At 34.5% G+C, this 23,339-nt stretch overlaps 1 long non-coding RNA gene across 1 annotated transcript in view; it reads left to right on the top strand.

Moving 5' to 3' along the window:
* The first annotated feature begins 12,760 nt into the window (after positions 1-12,760).
* The window catches only part of LOC149571920 (uncharacterized), a 54,786-nt gene continuing 44,207 nt past the window's right edge, over positions 12,761-23,339 (top strand). Inside the window, exons 1-4 of the long non-coding RNA XR_016359886.1 lie at positions 12,761-12,888; positions 13,437-13,547; positions 13,669-13,702; positions 13,826-13,904. This is a non-coding gene — a long non-coding RNA (uncharacterized LOC149571920). The remainder of the gene's footprint in view (positions 12,889-13,436; positions 13,548-13,668; positions 13,703-13,825; positions 13,905-23,339) is intronic.

Genomic DNA, 23,339 nt, shown 5'->3' with positions numbered 1-23,339 from the left:
AAAACCAGGAAGGTGAGGATTCAACTATTGCGGAAAAAGTAATAAAAGATCAAAATCTTGAAAGAATAGGTATAGCAATGAATCACGAGGGAATGAAGACTCCAATATGTGGAAAATTAAAGTAGAAAAGGGGAAGGAAATGACTAAAAGAACTCAAAGAGGTTGCAGGATAGGTCAATGATCAAACTAATATTCTTGATATACTACACAATGGGAAGGGGAAGTTCCTTCCCAAGGAGCAATAAAAATTACAACTTGGAGTCTTAACGCCCCTAGAAAAAAATGCTTGCTAAAGTGTAACCTCACCTTATTTGATTTTGATACTACATTATTACAAGAAACTAAACCTAATAAAGAAGAAGGATTAAATTTAAGTCAGAGATTGGGAAAATGGAAATCCGAACTCCAACATTCACATGGAGCATCAGGAGGACTGGGAATCATATGGAACCTTTGGCAAATCAATACAAAATTACTCTCCTCCAAAACAAGCTAGATGGGAGTAAGAATCATCAACACAAAATCAAACCTCTAAATTGTCATTGTAAATGTTTATGGGCCTTCACCATCAGTAGATAAGCTAGCAGTCTAGGAAGAAATTAGTGCATTCATCAATTCAATACCCCAAGAAACAATCATTATAGGAGGAGATTTTAATGTGGTATTAAGTAAGGAAGAAAAAAAGGGAGGGAGTAATCAAGCATTCAAAACTATGGAAGATTTCAAAAAATGGATTCAAAAAGACTCTCTTATGGATATCAAAACAAAGAATGGTATCTATACTCGAAATAATAGAAGGAAAGGATTTTGTTATATAGCAGAGTGATTGGACAGATTTCTCCTAAAAGGAGAACTCAATTGGGACAAGTTGGTTAATACAAAAATTCTCCCTATGGCTGGATCTAACCACTTCCCAGTGAGACTAGAAATCAAAGAGTAGATCAAACCAAGTAGGAATCCCTTCAAATGTGAGAAAATGTGGTTTTAGGATAAAGCATTTATGGATCATGTCAAAAAATGGTGGCAGGAGGAACAATTTGAAGGTTCTAAAATGTTTTGCCTTGTCTCAAAATTGAAAAGTGTTAAAGAAAAAAATCCTAAAATGGAACAATCTACACTTTAAAAATATTTTTAAAGAAAAACTAGAAATTGAAGGGAAAATTAGTAAATTAAATAAAGAAGTCATCACAAAAGGAATGAATAATGAATCCTATCATCTAGAAAAAGAATACCTACTAAAACATGAAGAAATTCTAGCTAAAGAAGAAATATTTTGGAGACAAAAATCCAGAGAAAAATGGCTCTTAGAAGGGGACCGTAATACCAAATTCTTTCATAATAGTACTCTTTATAATAAAAATCATATTAACATTTCAAAAATTAAGAATTTAGAGGGGGAGCAAACTGAAAATCCAGTAGAAATAGCTGATATTTTCATCAAATACTTCAGTAATACGCTTAATAATTATGACTCATCCAATAGATTAGCCCAAGAAGAGATGTTAAAACACATCCCTAAGCTGATTTCAGAAGATGATAATAAATTTCTTATTGAACCCTTTTCCCTTCAAGAGGTTAAAACAACACTCTTTAGTATGAACCTAGATAAATCATCGGGTCCAAATGGCTTCCAAGCAGTCTTCTTCCAACAATGCTCGAACATTCTAGGAGAAGAGTTATGGAAAGTCTTAGAAGCCACACATAATGGAGGTTCTATATTAACTGAAATCAATCACACTTTCTGACTCTTATCCCCAAAAAGAACAAAAGTGTAGTACCAGGGGACTTTAGGCCTATTGCATTATGTAATACTATTTATAAGGTTTATGTAATACTATTTATAAGGTTTTCTCAAAAATCTTAGCTAATTGTCTCAAAAGATTCCTCCCAAAACTCACCTTGGAAGAAAACACCAGCTTTGTCCCTGGCAGATCTATTTTAGATGGCATCTCCATCATATAGGAAAATATTCATTCGACAATAAAAAATAAGGAAGCCTATGTGTTTCTTAAACTAGATATTCAAAAAGCATATGAAAAGGTTGATTGGAGATTTCTCTATAAAGCCTTAGAGGCCTTTGGCTTCTCTAAACAATGGGTCAACATTATTTTTCAATGTATCTCTACTCCCAAAATTTTGATCCTCATCAACAACACCCCAGAAGGTTTCTTTAACATATCCAGGGGTATCAGACAAGGAGACCCAATTTCACCATTTATGTTCATCATAATGGCGGAGGCATTTGGTAGGGAAATTAAAGAGGCACAAGTTGAAAGTAAAATTAAAGGGGTGAGAGTTACAAATGGAGTAGAAAACACCACCCACCAACAATTTGCTAATGATACTATTCTTGCTAGAATTAGTACTCTTCAAGAGGCAGCTCACATGCAACAAATCCTAGAAACATACACTAAAGCATCAGGGCAAATGATTAATGCCAAAAAATTAGAAATCTTCTTTCTAAATACTATCAAGGAAGTTGAAGATCAAATTTGTAACAAACTAGGATTCAAAAAAAGCAAGTTACCTTTCAAATACCTAGGGATATATCTTGACAAAAGTAATCACACCAATCTAGGCTGGGAACATATTCTCAGGAAAATTGACAACCAAATAGAATCATGGAAAGGAAGATGGTTAACAAACGTGGGAAAAATGACCAAGATCAAAGCTATTTTATCCACCATCCCTATTTATCAACTTTCCTTCTTCCATCTCCCCAAATATTTTAACTCTAAACTGGAAAGAAAACTTCACAACTTCTTTTGGAATGTATTGGAGGATAAGAAAAAAGCAACCTTAATTAGTTGGAGTAACATTTGCAAACCAAAAGAATTTGGTGGATTAGGAATCAAAAATCTAGAATGGCAGAACGAAGCCCTAGGGGCTAAACAAGTATGGAAATTATATCAAGAAAGAGATAGGAAGTGGGCTAAAATCTTATTCAATAAATATCTTAATCCTTTAGACAAAACATCATTATTCAGAATTAAAAACCCCCCCAAAGGTTCTGCAGGTTGGAATTTTGTTCTTAATAGTAGAGATTTGATTTCAAAGTACCTTACGTGGGACATAGGGAAAGAAGATGAAGCCTTGTTCTAGGAAGATTTGTGGAATGGATATCCCCCTCTGATTAGTTCAGACTTATCATCAAAAGCAATATCTCTCCTTAAAACCTTACGAGGGACAAAGGTGAAAGATTACATAGAGGAATTCGAATCAGACTTGGGTAAAAAATGGAAATGGAAATCATTATTTGAATGTGGAATTAACTAGTCAGATAAGGAGAAACTGGATAACCTTCTAAAGAATTGAAATATTACAATTAAAGATAGGGAGGACAAGTTAATTTGGGTAGCATCAAAAGATGAGACTTATAGAGTTAAGGAAGGATATAAAATGATTACAAACTCATAAAAATGGTAAGCTAACACCCTCTCCATATATTTATGCTAGGATCCATCAAGTCTTCCTAAAGTAGGAATGTTCCTTTGGGTAGCCATGCAAAAAAGAATATTAACAGTAGATAGAATTAGGAAAATGGGATTTGAAGGACCCTCAAGATGTATTTTATGCAAAAAAGTAGAAGAAAATGTAGAACATCTCTTATATGCATGTAAACTTTTACAGGACAGTTGGAGGTGGCTTCAAAGTAAACTGAACTAGACCTCCGCATTAGCTAGCAATTGGATGGATCACTTATTAGGTTGGCCTAAAGATGCCTCTAAGAGAATCTATGGGAAAATTTGGAATATCTCCCCAACAATTGCATTATGGGAAATTTGGAAAGAATGAAATTGCCAAATTTTTCTAAACCAAAGTCTATTTGAGCAAGCTCTTTATGCAAAAATAGAAGTGGCAATTTCGAAAGTTATGAATAGTGATCTCAGGAAGAGACCAAGAGAAGAAGGATTCCTCTCTAAATGGGATGCAAAAATCAAAAAATGATGGCCATTGTTAATCAACCCTCCCCTCTATTATAAGAAGAAGAACAATCTAGCCAGACAAACCTGTAAATGGGAACCCCCACCGCGGGGATGGAAGAAGCTGAATTTTGATGGGGCTTCAAGAGGGAGTCCAGGTAAAGCTGGAATTGGATGTATTATAAGGGATGAATTAGGTAATTGGTTAGCAGAAAGATCCAAACCTCTAGACATGGTGTCAAATAATATTGCAGAACTTGAAGTAGTAGAAGAAGGAATTAATCTTTGCATTAAACTCAAAATTAAAAAACCTATGATTGAAGGGGACTCCCAAATTATTATTAATGCTCCTAGAAAGGGAGCAAGCCCAAGTTGGGTCTTAAATTCAAAATTGGAAGATATCATCAAATCACTTTTTGCATTTGAAGAAATAAGATTCTCGCATATTTACAGAGAAGGCAACAAGGAGGCCGATAAATTAGCCAATTTGGGAACCAATGGTTTTAACACCTTATCTTTTAATCATATCTTTGATCCTTTATTGCGTTTTAACGATCATAATCTATTTATACTCTTGCGTGTGAATTGACTATTGGGAAGAGTACACAATATTGAGGAAAATCTAACTTTTGAGTGATTTAACTTTCAATGATGAATTCGAGAGGAACCTTAATAATCATTCAAAGGTCATCGTCATTATTTTGCATCTAGATCTTTCTCCCTCCCTTATTTATTAGTAAAACTCGGGACTCTTTTTCATTTTAACCTAGCTAGCAATTGGTTTCATTTGAGCAATAGGTAGAGGTTTGTTTAGGTTTTATGGATTCCAATATCAATCTTTTTCATGCCTTCGAAAACCATTCTATGGCATTTTGTGGGTTGATAAAACAAGAAAGGTGGAATCGGCTCCTCCGACCAATTGACAAGATGAGTCAAGTTGCAGTGAGTCAGGTATTAGGAGAGGGGACATTTAGTTATGAATACTCCTAGAGGACTAAAAGTGATATTGTAGGGCTTTGGGTAGGTTTCTTAGCTAGGGATGGAGTTGAAAAATGGGATATTATCAGGCTAACCCATAATATTGTCGATCCCTGTTGGTTAGTTGGGTTGGAAATTGCAGTCGCCAATATAGACGCTAGGCTCCGAATCCCCCTCCCTGAGGTTTACCTGGAGTTTGAAGTAAATAGTCCAAAAATTGGTAGGTGCTCGAGGTGTCCATGCTTGGTAATTAGGGATAACATCAAGTTCTTCAGGGAATGGCCGAGAATGGAGTCGAGCATCAACTTCCTGTTAAGGTGGATGAGAATTGTTGAAGACCCAGGCAGGGACTGGCTCACCAACTATCTGAGAGCATATGATGCCTACATTCATCCGGATGTAGACTTTTCCAACTTGGAGGACGTTGAATTCCATTTGCCAAACTATGAGAAAACCTGCAAGGGAAGATCGACATACGAGTTCCCCCCAAGCTCAAAGGCCTCCTCTCTGCATGAAGCTGTAGAAATTATAATGATTTTTAAGAGAACATGATGAATGCATGTAATTTGGGTCAATTTGATATTTCAACCCAAAATTTTGGTTTTTGTGCTTTAGTTTAAGCTTGGGTACCTACTGTAGATAGCTTTATCGTGTATATTTTCTGTTAAATAGTAGCATGCAGGGCAAATTTTAAATATGATGTCCCTTTCTACATTATCAGTGGTATTTTGATACTATATATATCAATCCTTATTATAAAGATAAACATTTTATAGCTATAATTTGCCTCAACTTTTGGATTTGGTTGCAGTCTCAAGATTTTGTTATCATTTAGTTTTACTTGTTAACCCGAAAATATTTCAATTAGGGCTAATTTCAATTAATTATCTCTCCCGATTTTGAGTAATTCAGGTTTTAATTTTCGAGCATGCACTTAAAATAGTGAACTAGAAATGCGTATATAGATTGGTCCACCTCCCATCTTAGCAATTTCATCTTAATTGCATTTTTTCGTTTGTTTTGTTTACCTTCATCAAGGCTCTATATCAGTTTGCTCCCCCTGTATTCTTTTTAACCCGCATAACTCTTCACGTTATTGACACTCATCATTATAATAGTAACATTATGCATTAATCGTGGTAAGTAGTAACGATTCTTAAACCAAATTATATAATAATTTAATTAATCATATTTTTTCACTATCTTTTAGATAACAATTGATCAAAAAATAAATAATATTGAGTTCTAATTATAATTAAATTCATCAATTTTTAATTATTTAATTCATTAAAATTTCTTTATGGAATGGGCCCTCCTAGTTTCATATTAAGGTTGTGATGGATTTCTTTATCATTTAACCCTTAACGCTTTTTTTTGGTTGTGGTGACATGTATTCAGAGATTTGGTTACCATTCTTTTTTATCTTCGATATAGATATTATATTTTGACTTTTAATGATGTAATAAATTGGGGTATGCCTCTTTTATTTATGTATAATATAGGACTTTGGTCCGAGGCAAGACTTGAGGTTTTCTTTCCCTATTCTTTCCTATAGTGCCCGTCAGAACGGTGGACAACTTGTACCTTTTAATTTAATTTAATAAAAATTAATCATGGCTATGGTCGTTTACTGATAAAAAAAAATTGTTAAAAATTATTAATGCCGATAGGCATTCTACAATGGCAGAATGGGTGGAGTGGGATGGTGTGAGCGTGTTAATGTTAACTTTTATTCTTCTAGGTTAAATTTGACAACCACCTACATGTCAAAAGTTTAAATCTTATTATAAATAAAATATACTTTTAAAAATAATTTAATAAAAACTACATAAAATATATTTTTTAATTATAATATTTGGAGATATAAATTATCCATTTTTTTAGAAGTTACAATTAAAAGCTTAAGTTAGTAAAAATATAAATAAATAGAGATAAAGGAAATATAAATAATTTTAGATGTAGTGAAATAAATTACAATTATTTTGTAATGGATATCTATTGGCATTTCTTTAGATAGATTTATTTAAGATATCTATACTAGTTTACACTCATATATTTAATGTATTTTAAAATATTTTTACTTTGATAATTTTTTTTTTAAAAGCCACCTATAAGTATTTACAAATTTGAGTTCATCAATTTTTATTATTTCTCTCAATAATTTTTCATTGGTATTTAAAAATTTAGGATTAATTATACTAATTGCGCACAAGTCCTTTTGACAAGGATATAAATAACTTATTTACAAAACTTCTTTTTATTAAATTTTAATAAATAAAATTATTTTTTTTATAAATATAATTTATTTAAATTTAATGAATATTATATATCTTAAAATTTAATCTTTAATTTTTAATTTTTATTTATTTTTATATAAGTATGTCAATATAATATAGAAAACCATTATAATTTTATTTGACAACATAAAATATTTACAATAATATCGATATGTCTCTCTTTTAAAACCATTACAAATTATCGGCATGGCACACTCTTTTAAAACCATTACAATCTTATTTGACAACATAAAGCATTTAAAAAAATAATTTTACTAATATTTATGATAAAAATAATAAAATATAAATATTTTCTATTTAAAAATATAAAGCTGTTCTAACCTTAACAAATTTGAATAGGTGCATGAATGTTTTAAAGTATGGTTAATATTTCTAAATTTGGTTTTATTGTATCATTTGCATTCGATCGATATAAAGAACAAAGCTATAAGTCTTAATGAGATCTCCCACTTATGAATGAGATCTAATTTTCAGCCACGTGACTTGTACAACACGCGCCGAGAATAAAAGGCAAAGTAAGTTTGAAACCCAACGACTATAATTTGATTCAGTTGGGATGAATTGAATGGAATTCAGATATAAATTCCCAAGGCCTCTTTATTCGCCTCAAATGCTTCTTTATTTGCAGTCTGCAACATTCTGGAGCATTCAGCTTCATTGAAAGACTTTCAATATGGTAGGGTTTAAGCTTTTTCAATTCAGTGAAAATTCCTTGTCCTAGAGCTGTTTGGTCATTTGAACGTGTGATTCAACTGTTTTACTCTATCCGCCATAAGTTAGAAATCCACCATAAATTGGAAATGCTTGCCTGTAGCGTTCAGTTTTATTAATAGGCTTCTAATATGGTAGGGCTCAAGCTTTCTCAATTTAGTGAAATTTCTTTTTCTTTTTTGGGCATTTGAACGTGTGATTTAGCTATTTTAAATTATGCATTATAAATTAGAAATGCTTGTATACATTCTTAATTTCTCATTAATTAGAATTTAACCTGATGGATTTTAGTTGCCTAGCCTAGATGACTTTTCTCGTGATTCCCCATTTAATTTTAGTCACAGTGTTTTGGTCGAGTATGTTGGTTGGTTAGTTCTTTTTGTTGATTGGGTTCGGAATTTCAGTGATGTCACTTATGTTTAGGTTTCTTTGTCTCCTTTCTCTTAATCTTGTGTAATTGTATGTGTATATGTACTCAAATATTTCTTAATCTTGTTCTGAACTGAAGTTTTATTTCTGGTTTTGTGCTTATCAGGTGTTTCATAGTTTTTTTTCTGTTTTCCTTTAGCTTTATAAATAGACGGATCTTAACTTTGTCTAAGTTTTGATCTGGAACTGAAAATCTTGTTTTAGCTCTTGCTGAGAAGTTCTGTTTAGTTTTTTTTCCCGAGCTTTTTATGCAGATGGGTCTCACATTTATCTTAACTTTGTTCTGCGACTTAAATCTTGTTTTCAGTTTCACGCTGATCAGATATGTCTAGTGTTGTTTTATAAGTTTTTCTCTAAACTCTATATATGCAAGAGGACCTCATATTATTCTTAATTTTGCTCTGGAACTCTATTCTTGTTTTCATTCATTCTTCAGGTATACTTGGCTTTTTTCCCTCTTTAGTTTGATCAACAATTGGACGAAATAGTTTTCCTCGGCAAATGAAGCCTCCCTTTGTTTTTCTGGATTTATGTTAATTGGTTGGTTTAAGGGCCTTCTGTTATAAAGCTTAATGCGCAAATGTATCTCTGACTTGTTTTAGTGCAATTTAGGAAACACATACTGTTTTAAATTTGTTTTTGGACTTGTGCTAAACAGAGATGTTTAGGGTGTTTTTTTCCCCTAAACTTAATTTGCAAATAGTTTTCATTTTTCTTCAGAAAGTGAAAGCTTTTTCATGATTGTCTTTTTGGTTTTATGCATACCAGGTACTTTTAGGTTTAATTTATAAAGCTTAGCATTCATTTTGTTCTTTTAGTTTAGTTTTAATTCTCTCCAGTTGTATAATTGTTTCTGTTTGTACTTATCAGGTAATGTAACTTTTATTTCTCAAGCTTGTTGAGCAAATAGATTTCTAGTTTATTTTAATATTCTTCATATGAGGTATGTTTTCGGATTTCTTTTGTTTGTAAGATTTGTTGACAATAGGATTACAATTTGTTTTATGGTTGTTCTGGAATTGAAGCCTTTTGTAGTCTGTTTTTGGGTGTATGCTTATCAACCTTTCAATTCTTCTTAAGCTTTTTGTGCAAATGCGCTGCAGATTTGTTTTGATTTTTTATGGAATTTGGAAATGAAGCTTTTAAAAAGAAATTGATTTTGGGTAATATTGTGACAACTTCCGAAAAATTCATTATGCTGAAATCAACTTTTTTATCCCAAATTTACTTTTTAAAGTTCATTCTAATCTAGAATAGATGACCTTTATATTTGTATGGCTCAGGTCAAGATCTTCTGGTTCGGGAGTTTATTTAGCAATGAACATTGTTTGCTGGGACTTTTTTGTTTTAATTCTGCATTGAAAAAGCTATATGTTGTTTTTCCTTTTGTTCGTTGTGGAGCTTAGGATTCCCAATTTCCTTGTGTATTTGTTTCACTGATCCAACAAAGGACCCCAAGGATTTTTTTCTTAAGCTATCTAAGATAATGCTCCTTTGAATTCTTTCAAAATCTATCTGAATGCATGCAAGCTACTCCTTTTGGAGTCTTTCCAGCATATTTCCAGCTTCCAGGATACTTCTGTCATTCCCAGATTATGATCCCAAATCTAGATGACCTCCATCTTTGATGATTTGCAACAATGAGCTCCCCTCTAGTTATAGATATGCTTGGCAGCCCAATCTCCGTAATAGAAGATACACAGTTACATTATATTTGTAATTCATTCCAACCACACAATATTACGAATCAAAATTAATAATTTTATTGACAAGAATTCAGCAATAGCAACTTCATCTCTGTAGGAAGTGAAGGCTCAAACCATAAAGAACTATGAAAACATTATAGGGGTAACACAGTTTTTATTATTACAGTTCAAGGCCAGATGTTGTAGACTACACAGTTGTTTGTATTACAGTATCAACTAGGAAAAGGGTATCCCTCTTCTGCTGAAGCAACCTCTTTCTTTCTTTTAAGACTCTTCATTCACATTAAGGTCAGAGATCAAACGAGAACCATTTAATGGAGTACACTACGAGTTAAAATGTTAATGTTTTATTTAACTTCTTTGAGTAATTTGTTCTAAAATAAATTTGGAAAACTGATAGTAGTTGGACATTGTCTTCTAAAAATGGATATCTACTGGCATTTTTGCATAATTTTTTTAAAATATTGGTATGCTAGTTTATAGTTGAAAAAATAGACTAAGAAAAAATTCGCCAAGACTCGAAAAAAAGCATGCCAAAAATTCAAAGAATACTTGACAATTTATAAAAATTCAATTAGGAGATGCATCTAATGAGTCAACATATGAGTAGACAAAAGAAACAAGCTGAGTCTAGATATATTTAAATGCAAATTGGGTACAAAACGGCATCCTCATGTGGAATGCTCATGGCTGGTAGTCTGATAGTCTGAAGCGAAATTAAAATAGAAAACTATCTTTGAAAACTATAAGTAAATACAACATGAAAATGATTTACATCTTCCTCTTCCTATCTCTAGTGGAAACTAGGGGAGTGGTAGAGGATCTAGTCCTAGGAGTCATTGTGCCTCTTCACTTGGGACAACTAGTCATTGCTCGATCTCCATTGTGAAAAAAATGGTGTTAAATCTCATTGATTAGGCTCAAAAGGAATTTAGAATAATTAGAAAATGCCATTATTAAGTTTCTATAAATCTAGATTTTGACTCCTCATCCCTAGGGTGGGTATAAAAATACCAACTTGATTTGACACGGTTTCCTGATCAATTCAAAGATTTAAAACTAAATATGTAAACCAAATCCAAATAATACTAAGTTATATTATTTATTAATCAGATAGCATAAGGTGCTATTCCCCATAACAAATTTGTATCACTGCATGTTATTAGTTCTAGAATTCTAAAAACAAAGCTTGAATGAGATCTGTTTTATTGGCTGGCTGACTTGTACTACACATGAAAAAAAAACAAAGTGATTTTGAAACCAAACGGCTATAATTTGATTCAGTCAGCGGTTGGGATGAGTGGAATTTAGATTTTGATTCGCACGGTTGCTTTGTGCTTCTTTATTCGCTTCAAATGCTGTAACCCCTTCATTTGGAGTCTGCAACATCATGTAGCATTCACTTTCATTGATAGGATTTCAACATATGGTAGGGTTCAAGGTTTCTCAATTTAGTGAAAATGCTTTATCCTGAAACACTTTTGGCATTTGAACTTGTGATTTAGCTATTTTACATTTTGTACTATAAAATAGAAATGCTTGTCTGCAGCTTTCAGTTTCTTCAATATGGCAGGATTCAAGCTTTCTCAATTTAGTGAAATTTTTTTATCCTGAAATATTTTGGGCAATTGAATATGTGATTTAGCTGTTTTACATTATGCACCATAAAGTAGAAGTGCTTGTGTTCATTCCTGGTTTTTCTTTACCTAGTAGTCAGTCTGTTGGATTTTAGTTGGCTAGCCTAAATGAACCTTCCAGTGATTCCCCATTTAATTTTAATCACAACAGATTACTTATATGTTGGCTGGCAGTTCTTTTTGCTATTTTAAACTCTATATATATTCTTTTTTCTGCCACAATATCACACTAGGAAGTGTAATATTAAAATGGCTTGCAATGTACATTTCTGTAATTCTTGGTTTTCTTGGTGTTAACATATTTTGTAATACTAATTCTTTTATTTAATGATTCAAGAAAGAAACTAATTCTTCAAGAGTGTTCCACTGGCATGATGCTTATGTGAGGGTCTGTATTCTAGATGCCTAAGGTCTTTAGTGCTGGTTACCCATGAAGTGTATTTGGCAGGAGTCCAGGACCTCTGCCTCCCCACCCAGCATTTGTTGAGGAAAAATGTGATGTCCCAAAATAAGCGGACCTACCTACCTTGGGTAGACGGCCAATTTATTAAACATTTAATTTAAAATTCTGTTTTTTCCTTTTTTTCTTTTCTGATGGCCAACCTCTCAGTCCTAGCTTTCGTGGCAGGTATTTAGATTGGTTTCAATGTTTTGTGTTGGACATGGTCATTTTTTAAAAACAAATTTATTTGTCTACTCTAAGGGTGTAGCTGTTCAAGCAGTATTATTGTTATCTGGTGCATAGCTCCAGACTGGCCAATCTGTCCTAATTCTGTAATATTTTTTAATTAATATTACATCCAGTTTTTTGGCATTCCGGGTTCGGAACCTTAGAAAGAACTTGCAAACCATTGAAAGACAAAGGGAGTGTACATAAAGAATTGATGGCTTGATGCTAATATTGTGACTTTGAGGAAGGAACTGACTGATACATTGCAGAAAATACAATATTTTACGTTTTAACTATGCATCTACAAACTTGTTGGCTGCTAAAGAGAATAAGCTTAGCGAGTAATCCACTAGTATAGAAAATCAATGAAGATCTAAAATAATTTGCATTTTGCAGAGCAAATGTTGGTTAACTCAAAATATGACAATCCATCTCAAAGCTCTTACTCAAGATTTGGCAAGACCATGGGCAGATGTGCATCAGGTGTGCGTTTTGACAACAAAGAGAAAGCTCATGTCAGGTGTTACAGTGGTCCAGGTACTGATGGTATTTTGATACTATATATATTAGTAGCTGTAGAAGTTGTTTTTATTCTCTATTAGCATGATTTATTTTCTAGGACAAGGAAAGATGTAAATTAACTTGTAAGGCCTCTAAAAGCTATTATGCAGATTTTGAACTTTGCATATTATGTTGATTGTCTATCTATAGAACTGTATGAAATGTGGGAAGGCACGTACTGAGCAATTTGAGTAGAGAGTTAGTCTGTGGAGAAAACAAAAATATGACTTCAATGGCTTTTGAAGTTGACAAACTTTAGACAGCTTGCAAATTCAAATGAGAGTTTGTTGAGTTACAATTATTGGAATAATTATGATATGTGCCAATCTTGTCCTTTTTTCCTTCCATTCAGATACAATTTGTAGAGTTTAAATTGACAAACATTCTTCAAAATGGTTTTTGAATTAATAATAGGAATAAAATCTAAAGATGCTTATAGTTTGATTATGTCCAATTCATTTGAATTTTCTTTTCTAAATCCTCATATATTCATGAACTAAAGAAATTATTTCTTGCGTTTACAGTCAATGATGATGTTTGGTGTCTACTGGGATGGAGCATGTAGTGGGAGGTAGGACAATCCCAAAATGGGGTATTTAGGAGCCACATATTCTTTTGGTTACGACATAAATCTGGTTGGCTTTTCTTCCTTTTTGCTTGTAATAGTCGTTAGCGTAGATATGCTAAATTTGATTATATGTGTAAACATTGCATTTAATATATACTTTTGAATTACATTTTTATTGTATTTCTCAGGTTCAAGGAGCTACAGAGAGTGGAGCTTGGTCTGGTTGGCTTTTCTTCCTTTTTGCTTGTAATAGTCATTAGTGTAGATATGCTATATTTGATTATATGTGTAAGCATTGCATGTAATAAATACTTTTGAATTTTACATGTTTATTGTATTTCTTAGGTTCAAGGAGCCGCAGAGAGTGGAGCTTGATATGGGGCTGCAGCTGTGCCATGGGAAGCATATGAAATGCAGTAGTCTCGTATGTAGCTCAGAACACACTGCTATATGCCACATCACATTTCATTTCATATTCTTTCTGGTGTTAAATAATGAAATTTTGTTTGTTGATTAGGAAATGCCATCTTCATCTTTGGTAGCCTTATGTTTTGAGTCCGAGTCAACTAATTTGTAGAGAAGATACATAAATTGTTTATATGCATAATTCAACAAATTAAAGTTTAACTAGTTATAATGGCTGCTGTTGAATGGATGCTTGCTCTTTTTCACATGGATAGTAGTTATTTTTTTGAAGTTTTACTAGGGTAGCCTTTGTCCACCTCTATCATCTCAGTGCTGTATATAAAGGTTAGCAATATATAGTATTCATGTTGTTAAATGGACATCATTTTCTTATGTTTTCATCTCTAAACTGAGTTAATCCTGTGCTTATTCTGGGTTTGATTGTGGAAAGCTATTTGTTTAGGCATTGCATATTCTGTTGAGTCTAACAAGTATATTGTCAGATTTGTCTCAAATATTTTTACTAACCTCAAGTTTAACACAAATCTTTTAATATCTTGCCCCTACCTATATCTCTATACAATAAATTATTTCAAAAGCAAAAAATAGAAAAACATTTTAGGATAGAAAGTACTAAAGTTATATTAGAGTATTAGTCAAATTTTCAATACAATAGCTGAAAAATAAAATAACCATAGATTTAAGAAGTATCTTAGGTAGTAAAGTGAGCATGTTATGCCAACCATTTTCCAATGGCTTGTTGTATGGATAGAAATGCAATCTCTAGAAGATACATAGTCTTACTAAAAATATTTAAAACTTTCAAATAATATCTTTCATGCATCATTACCATCTCACAGGGGAGGACTGTGAGGAAATAAATCTACAGCCATTGCATTTGCAGACTGACAACATTCGAAAGTAGGCAAGGATTTGGCTTGTTGCCTAGCATGACTGATGTTGCCCATGGATATGAATGTATAGAAACATAAATTCACTAGTGTGTGAGGAAACAAGTCTACAATCATTACCTTTACTGGGTGAAATGCTTCTGACTTGGGCATGGGTTTGGCACGCTGCCTAGAATGACCTAAGTTGCTCATACGCTTGAAGCCTCATTTATTCTGAGCTTCTTGTTCTCGTTTTTGTGAGGTGATGGTGTGGAATGCTCGTTTTCATTTTCTAATAGCGTTGTCTTGGAACATGTGAAAGATAGCTGCTCCTCCCAAAGAAGACATCATAATGACCTTCAATAACTGCACCTATTATTTGTTAGGTTTGAAATGCTTATTTGTGTTTGGATGGATGGATCATTGAATCAAGAGAACTATTATTGGAAAGAATAATACTGGGCTCTATGATTAATTACACAAGGTGCTCCAAGCATAGACAAATGCAAATTGCTTAACTATAAACCAATAATTTGAGGAAAGTCAATCTAACCATGAAATTCATTTCATATACATGCAGTCTTTAGACCCTGATAGAACATAAACCTTAGATATTCTTGGAATCTGAGAACACTTACAATAGGGTATAAATCACCACCTGGTGGGTCAGCCATCACAACTTTGTTAAATTGCTTTCAACATTATCTTGCTGCTTGAGTTTAGACTCACCATTTGTTGCAAAATAGATTCGTAAAAGCTGACACCTTTGTTATCAAGCTTTCACATTCCTTAATATTACTTCTGCATTTGCTGACGCTGAAGCTTCAGTCATTTGTTCTAAAGATTGATTGGAACATTCATTTGCCATAGATTATTCCAGGATTACCTTTGATATCAGATTATATCTCTGCTGACATTTCAATTTTCTCTTCCAGCAAGGAATCCATAATATTTTCAACCTGAAGCATTTTTATCATTATTATCATGACAATCAACAACAATGATACAGTCAGTCAAGTGCAATGCTTGTGGTTCAGAAAAGGATACAAAATAATTCTATTTTTTGTCTAGAAATCAAAATTCTGAGAATTCTCTTATCTTGGCACAAATAAACTAGCAATTTGTTTTGCCGTTAATTACTTAATTCCTTTATGCATCTGCAGTGTAATATCCTAGGCTACCGTGCACTCAGGTCTTGGGTTATTCTAGATTTATGAGTGTTATACTTGTCAATTTCTGAAATCCTAAAATGCCAACAAACTGAACACCATTCAACTCGGTAAAAATAACAGTTCAAAATCATATTTTGAAACAATACTGTCAAGATGACATTAAATGGCAGAAAACATAACAAATCAGATTTCACCAATTGTTACAAATTGATACAGCTATAGAATGTAACCTATATGACCTGGATGCAATATTAAAGACTGTACTGGATGCTGGAATTGATTAGGAAGTATGTCCTACTACCAGTTTACCTGTTAAAACACACTTAGCCCGATAACACTTTCCCTAACTTTCTGATCTAGGGTTTGTGTTTGGATACATGTTATTCAGTCCAAACAATAAAAATAATACAAAAATCATGACAGGTTCTGTCTCTACTCCAATTTAATGGAATGAACAACTCAGAACAGATTTGGCTACTGAGCTATTACCAGAAAACAACAAATATTTGAGCCACCCAAATTTTTTTTTTGGTAGATAAACACTTTTGACTAGATATACCAACTAGTGAGGCCACAAACTAGGGAACCTAATTCTCAAATCCAACAATCCAGATCCATGAGCATGACAGCCCAGCAGGGACTCCAAGTCCATAGGACAGATGCAAAAACACCAGGCACAAATAACTTGGGTGGGCCCTGTTGTGGATTTTTCATGCCATTGCCCCATTGCAAATGAGGATCCCCTCCTTTTGCTTTAGCAAGTAGGAATCGTTGTCTTTGGTGGTTTTATTTGGCATCATTTTCAAGTCTCCAAGTCCAAGGGTGAGTTTGAGCAATTTTGGCTTGTTAGGAAGTAATATTTATTTGTGCGAGGGTTTTGATATCCTTTTGAGGTATTTTCATAGCCTAAGTCCTGGAGGAGGGCTGGAGTTTTATTCTAAGTGAGAAAGTTTTACATGCTTGGGAGATGGGAGAAGGATAGTGATCAAATTTTGAAAGTGGTGGAAATCCTCTGATTTCCCTTGTGGAAATCCTTAAACTCCTGGATATCCATCAGCCATCATCTTTCCCCAACAATGGGGTATGGTGCAAACTTGGTTGCGAGGGATCCTTACTAAGGTAGTAAATTGATTAGTACAATTAACATTATCAGATTTCCACAATCTATTAGTAAATGTGAGTATATTTCTGGTGTCGATTGTGTGTGACTCCTTTCTTCTTTTTCTATTCTTGCACTGTCTCTTCTTGATGATGGATCACTGAGTGTGATCCGAAACATTGACGCTAAAAACACACACAATCGAATCCAGAAATATACTCACATTGATTAGTACAATGTTAAAATGATGAAGAGAGGGAAAAATGGTAACTTTTCTAAGGGTAATTGCTGCAGTCATGTTTGGTGGAAATCCTCTGACCAGAGGATTCCCATCATGGAAACTCTCTCGTCTTAGGATTTCCACCCAAGAACTTTTTGCTCTAAACCTCAAGATATACCCAAGACATTCATCATTTCAAGAAGATAGAAAGGCTTAACCTTGAATAAGAGAAATCCATTTTGTTCATTATTGATGTGATTTTATTTTTAGATTTCTTTAACAAATTTAATGAATTGATAAGTAGGAGATGATTTCCACAGCTAGTCAAATTGTGATGTGAATATCAGGATTTAACTGTGTGATTTTTGAGTCAAACTCGATGACCCATGTTTCATGAGTAGTGATTCAACATGAATCCATCTCTAATGATAATAAATGGAACACTTAGCACTCATTGGATCTAGGTGATGCTCACAGGGGTGAAGCATCGGGACTTCCCGGGAGGTCACCCATCCCAGTACTACTCCAGCCTGAGCGCGCTTAACTACGGAGTTTCCTCCACAGTTAAACCCAAAGCCATGGGTTTAACTGTGGAGGAAACTCCGTAGTTAAGCGCGCTCAGGCTGGAGTAGTACTGGGATGGGTGACCTCCCGGGAAGTCCCGATGCTTCACCCCTGTGAGCATCACCTAGATCCAATGAGTGCTAAGTGTTCCATTTATTATCATGAGAGATGGATTCATGTTGAATCACTACTCATGAAACATGGGTCATCGAGTTTGACTCAAAAATCACACAGTTAAATCCTGATATTCGCATCACAAAATTTAATGATGCTTTCTTTTTTGTTTCCCAAGGGGAAAGATGCAGATAATGTTCAAGCTATCAACCCGCTAATTCAGATTGAAATCAAGAGGAAATTCAGGAAAGCAAAGAAGATCCAGCTACATGAAATATTCAAGGAGAATTAAGAAATATCAAGTTCATGGGTTCACAAAGATGCAAGTAATTAAAGTCAAGAGCAAGAGCAAATTTCAAAAGATGGACAAAACTCAAAAAATGAAGTCATTGAGGTCATCATAGTCATTCTAAAGAGTAGTTGATAGTTTCAAAAGAGTTAGTCAAAGTTGGAAAATGTTGAGTATTGAGAGATTTTCTCTTCATCAGAGAATTAAATAGATCTACAAGATAAGGATGATGTTATTCCTCCAATCAGAAAATTCCAAATTCAAACACAGTCGATCACAACATGCCAAGCGTCCTATATTCTTATTGGTTGGAAGAATCTTTATAATTTTCTTACTAGCCCATGAATTAGTTCCTTCATGCAATTGGTTGTAAATTTGGCAACCCTAATTAGGCTTTGTCAGAAGAAATCTTGATCCTTGATCTTGAATCATCTTGGCCATTTGTTGTAATGGAACTCGCTATAAAAGGCCAATTCCTTCTCATTTGTAATTCATGAGCTTAGGAGATTAGAGTAGGAGAGAGCTATTAGTTTAGGAGACTAGAATAGATTGTTGCTATAATGCTTGTCAAAGTAATTGATAATCCATTGTTGGTTTTGTTTGGTGGATTACTTAATATTGCTTTGAAGTGTTGCATGGTTTCCTCGATCTTTCACTTGGAATAGATTTCTTTTCATGTTGAAGTAATTTAGTTGAATGGAAGTTGTCGTGGATGTTTATTTGTTTGGTTCGAGCAAATCCGGCCCACTAGCCTCTTATTGATGGTAGGAGTGCCTTCCATGGTAAGCCGATGACTAAATGCACTTAACTTTAATTGATGTTGAATCTTTAATTTGCATCCATTTGATGGAATTGGAGAGGAGATATTGATTTGAAAACCTTTTGAGCGTTCCTTAGAAGCTTGCACTAGGTGGGTGGAGTTGCTAGCAAGATTACATCTAGCAAAGTCCAAGTCATCCATGATTCCTTGCATTTACAGTTGAGACTAGAAATTAACCAGTTTAAGTTTGAATTGAATTGGAAAGGTTTGAAGATCAAAACTATATTTTCGTTGCACATTGTAAAGCCAAATCTATAAGAGAAAGAGTTGATATCCATTGAATGAATAGTGTAGGTCCCTTTGCAATAACCAACATATCGCATCCTAAAATTGAGTGAAGTCCATGGTTAAGAAGGAACCTTGAAGTCATTTCATGATCTTACTTTGTAAGCTTAGCATGAGTGATGACCTTATATCAACAAAGGATTAAGTGTTTGGTGTTTCTCCTCAAAACATGAAGTATTTTATTTTGAATGTTGTAGTGGAAGAAAACTCACATTAATAGGTCTAGCAGTCCACGAGCAACACCTATCAAGGAGAATCTAGATTTGCGAGAAGCACATAACCTACATGGGACAAGCATAAGGTCTGTGAGCACACATGCCCAATAAGGGTTTGACCCAATTAGTCCTTAAGCTCCTCCGAAGTAACCCTTTGCCTCCTCTCACCTACTCACCTAACAACCATCTCAAACTCCATTCTCCACAACCACCAACAAGACCACCAATATCACACCTGCCTATCAAACTACTTTACATTCACCACAATAGGCTCGAAACGCATTAACAGTGGCTTGGACCAGACAGGGATTTGAACCTTGTTTGCAACATTGATAGTGCAATCAATATACCACTACACCACATTGTTCCCTTGAACACCCAATTTTATTTCCATAAGTGTCATCATGAATAATATCATGAGGAAATATATAGTATTCTGAAAGTACCAGACATTACCAAGATTCAAATAGTTCACATGCAACTTGCAATAGAAAGTATACCTCCAAATTATAAATGATCATATCGCCTTGCCTCTCTTGTTGTCAATAGGGTCAAAACCATTTGAAACCACCTTCCCACAATGGTGTTTGTCAACTTGCACCCTATTATCTCCATTTCTACGACAACAGGCATCCTCCCCATCCCTATGGTAAATGAGGTGTTTGTGTCCATTATTTTTGCTTCCTCCTTGGAATGTTCGTTCTTATTGCTTCTTCCTTGTGTTATTTCCATCCTTAGCTAAGGTAATGTTTCCAATAGATCGACAATCTTTACTGGTACGGTAGCCTCTAGTACTTGTTGCATGATGTTGGTTTTCATTAGAGACCTCAAGGAGGGGTTTTTAGAAGTACTTACTTTTCCTTCCTTTGCCATAGCATCTTGGATATCCTTCTTGGTTTCCTTGAATCTCTCTTTCTCTGTGCCTACATCAGGATATGTGAGCTTCTTGGCTTGCATTCTTGTGATGGCTAGTACTTCCCTCTTTGGGTTTTCAATCTCTAGCATGTTCGCACCTTTTTGTTTGGGCCAATTGGCATCCTCATGATTACTAGGTCCGCACCACTTGTAGAGCATCTCTCCATTTTTGTCCTTCGTTCTGATAGCCCTGAGCAAAATGTCCCCATTCAGTGCACCTCGTACATTGTATCATGGGACGTCCCCTTGAATCATACTAGATTTGGCTCCTGAGTGTATCATTGTTGCTATTGTTATTAGATCCCCTCCTGTTGTTTCAGTATCCTCTAGGTGATGCATCCATATTTGTGTTTCGTGGGGGAGTGGAGGGTGGTGTAGATTGTTCTCCTTGCGTAAAGAATACTTGAGCATTCCGTGCCTTCAAATTATAGGGGTAGTCTCTAATTCAATGTCCCTATACTTGACATATGTCACATAAGACCTTCCTCGGGCAACTATTTTTTGTGTCTCCTTCCTTTTCGCAGTTAGTGCACCATAATTCTTTCCCTTCTTTTTTTCCTCCTCGTTGTCATTTCCTTCATCATTCTCATCATGTCTTTCCTCAATGCTTGGATTGTTTTAGACTCATCCCTAATCTCTTGGAAACTCTCACTTTTACTTCCATGCCTCCTCCCTTTTGAGGTTTTGCTTTCGCTTTCTTTATCCATCGAACAAGTATAAGCATCCGTGAAAGATGATGGTGGTACTATCATTTTTCTACGCAAGGACAAAGTTAGCTCCTCAATAAACCATCTCTTCTCTAGTCTATCTGTTTTTTTGTTTGCTAGTTTCCTGATCAATTCCTTTAGTCTCCTGGTATAAGCTTGTATAGATTCATTTTTCCCTTGTCTTGTATTGTAAACTTCAGTTACTATCTTGTCATTGCCCCTTAGTATAAATTATTCCTCAAAGGCTGTATGAAGATACTTCCATGTCGCTTTCTTCCCGACCTTCAAATTTGTGTACTAGTCAATGGTGATGCCCCTTAGGTTGGTGGGAAATGCCTTTAACCACTCATTTGCATCATTCTCTCCCTTCACTTGTCATATGGTTATGCACGTTTTACAATGTCATGTTGGATCCTCTGATCCTTCTCCTGTGAATCTAGGAATTTTTTATTTGTTTGTGGCTATCTTGGTTCTCCCACTCTTCCCTCTTGATGGGATAGTGTTTCCTCCTGCCAGGACGGTGTTCCCTCCTGCTGGGACAATGTTGACTCCTGCTGGGAAAATGTTCCCTCCTGCCAGGATTACTTCTTGAGCACTTGGCCCAATTATTTCCCTTTCCTCCTAAAGTTCTCCCTCCTGACTAGATCTTTGTTCTTGAGTAAGACAATGCTCTTCTTGTGCTGGGGTTTTCAGGTCCATCCACCCCTCCTTTCTTCCCTGTCCTCTTGAAATTGCCAAATTGGCTATTCCCCTTATAGTGTTTTCAATCCAACTTTCTTTGGTTTGGTTTGGCACATGAGTTTGATAAACAACCCATTTCAGATGGCGACACCTTTCTTCTTGCTCCCTAGTACATAGGATCCATCGCAGAGCAGTTTCTTGTTTAGTTTCTTCTTTTGTTGCTCACCTCGAGTCCTTATTTGTGATTAGGGGCATGAATTCTTTTACTGTCTAGTTGTTCTCCTAGGATTCCCATTCTTGCAATTCACAAGTACTTCATTCAGCAAATTGTTGGAGTACTTGTTGTCTTCTCCACTCTCTTTGGACTTCGACTCGCTTCCTCTACTTGTACCAAGTTTCTGGCCAGTAATTGAGGTATTCATCCAAGAAGTTCATACATTGCTAGTGGCACTGAGAGTTTGCCCCATATTGTGCTCTCTGGAACTACTCTCTCTCGAGCTTCCCTTTGCATGTACTGGTTGATGCAAACTTCCTAGGTAACCACCAAGTCTCGTGTCACTTGATCTTCCCTTGTTATTTTTTCTTCCCCATCACTACTTGTGACTTGTACTTGTGGTAGGAATGGTCTGCCCATTACTCCATCCCGTTTGACATATGACCTCTAGTCTTCCACAATAATGTGCACTAGGTCTGAAATTGCCTCCAATTCCTCCTCAACAATGTGTGCTGTATATGAAACTATATCCAAATCCTCTACAACAATGTGTACCAGGTTTAAACTAGGCATTGCATTCCCTAGTTTGAGAGGATATCTCTTATTGGTACCCATTTCTAAAATCAGATAACTTGGGTTAACTTATATTTAGTTCTTTGAAGTGAAAATGCTTGAAAAAGGCTGAGAGTTTTGTCCTCATCTCTATATATCAAGGATCCATGGTTTTTGCCCTTGATGTGCTTGCTTGAATTTTTGAAAAGCAAAGAAATTTCTTCAAAATCAGATGTCCTAAAATTGGTTGTCAAAATTTCAAAAAAATAATAACAATAATAATAATTACTATATTATTATAATATCATTGTTTTAGCATTGAGAAACACTATTATAGACAAAGATACTAGTGGGAAAAAGGGGACATGAAAGGGCAATGATTTCAATTCCTTAACCTAACAGAAACACATCCATAGATCAATATAACATATGTTACAATTTGTTTATACACTAATTATGTTGCTCCATGTTGAATTGTTTGGATCTTCCTGGCTGAAATGAGTTGTAATTGGATCTTTAAGGGAGGTTATTTCGTTGACTCTCTCAAATTGTATGGTGATATTTGAGGGTCTTTGCCTAAGATAAGTGAGTTTTAGAGCCTAAAGTTTATCATGAAAATTTATTTTTCTCAAAAGCTCATGTGTATATCAAAGAGAGGGAAACTAAATCAAAGCTCTATAGGTTTTAAGGTTAGTCTACAAACTAGTACAAAATCAA

Source organism: Cupressus sempervirens, chromosome 2, assembly GCF_028749045.1.
Source record: "Cupressus sempervirens isolate cs-2001-9-10 chromosome 2, ASM2874904v1, whole genome shotgun sequence".
Taxonomy (NCBI): Eukaryota; Viridiplantae; Streptophyta; class Pinopsida; order Cupressales; family Cupressaceae; genus Cupressus; species Cupressus sempervirens.
This window is presented reverse-complemented; position numbering and strand designations above follow the sequence as displayed.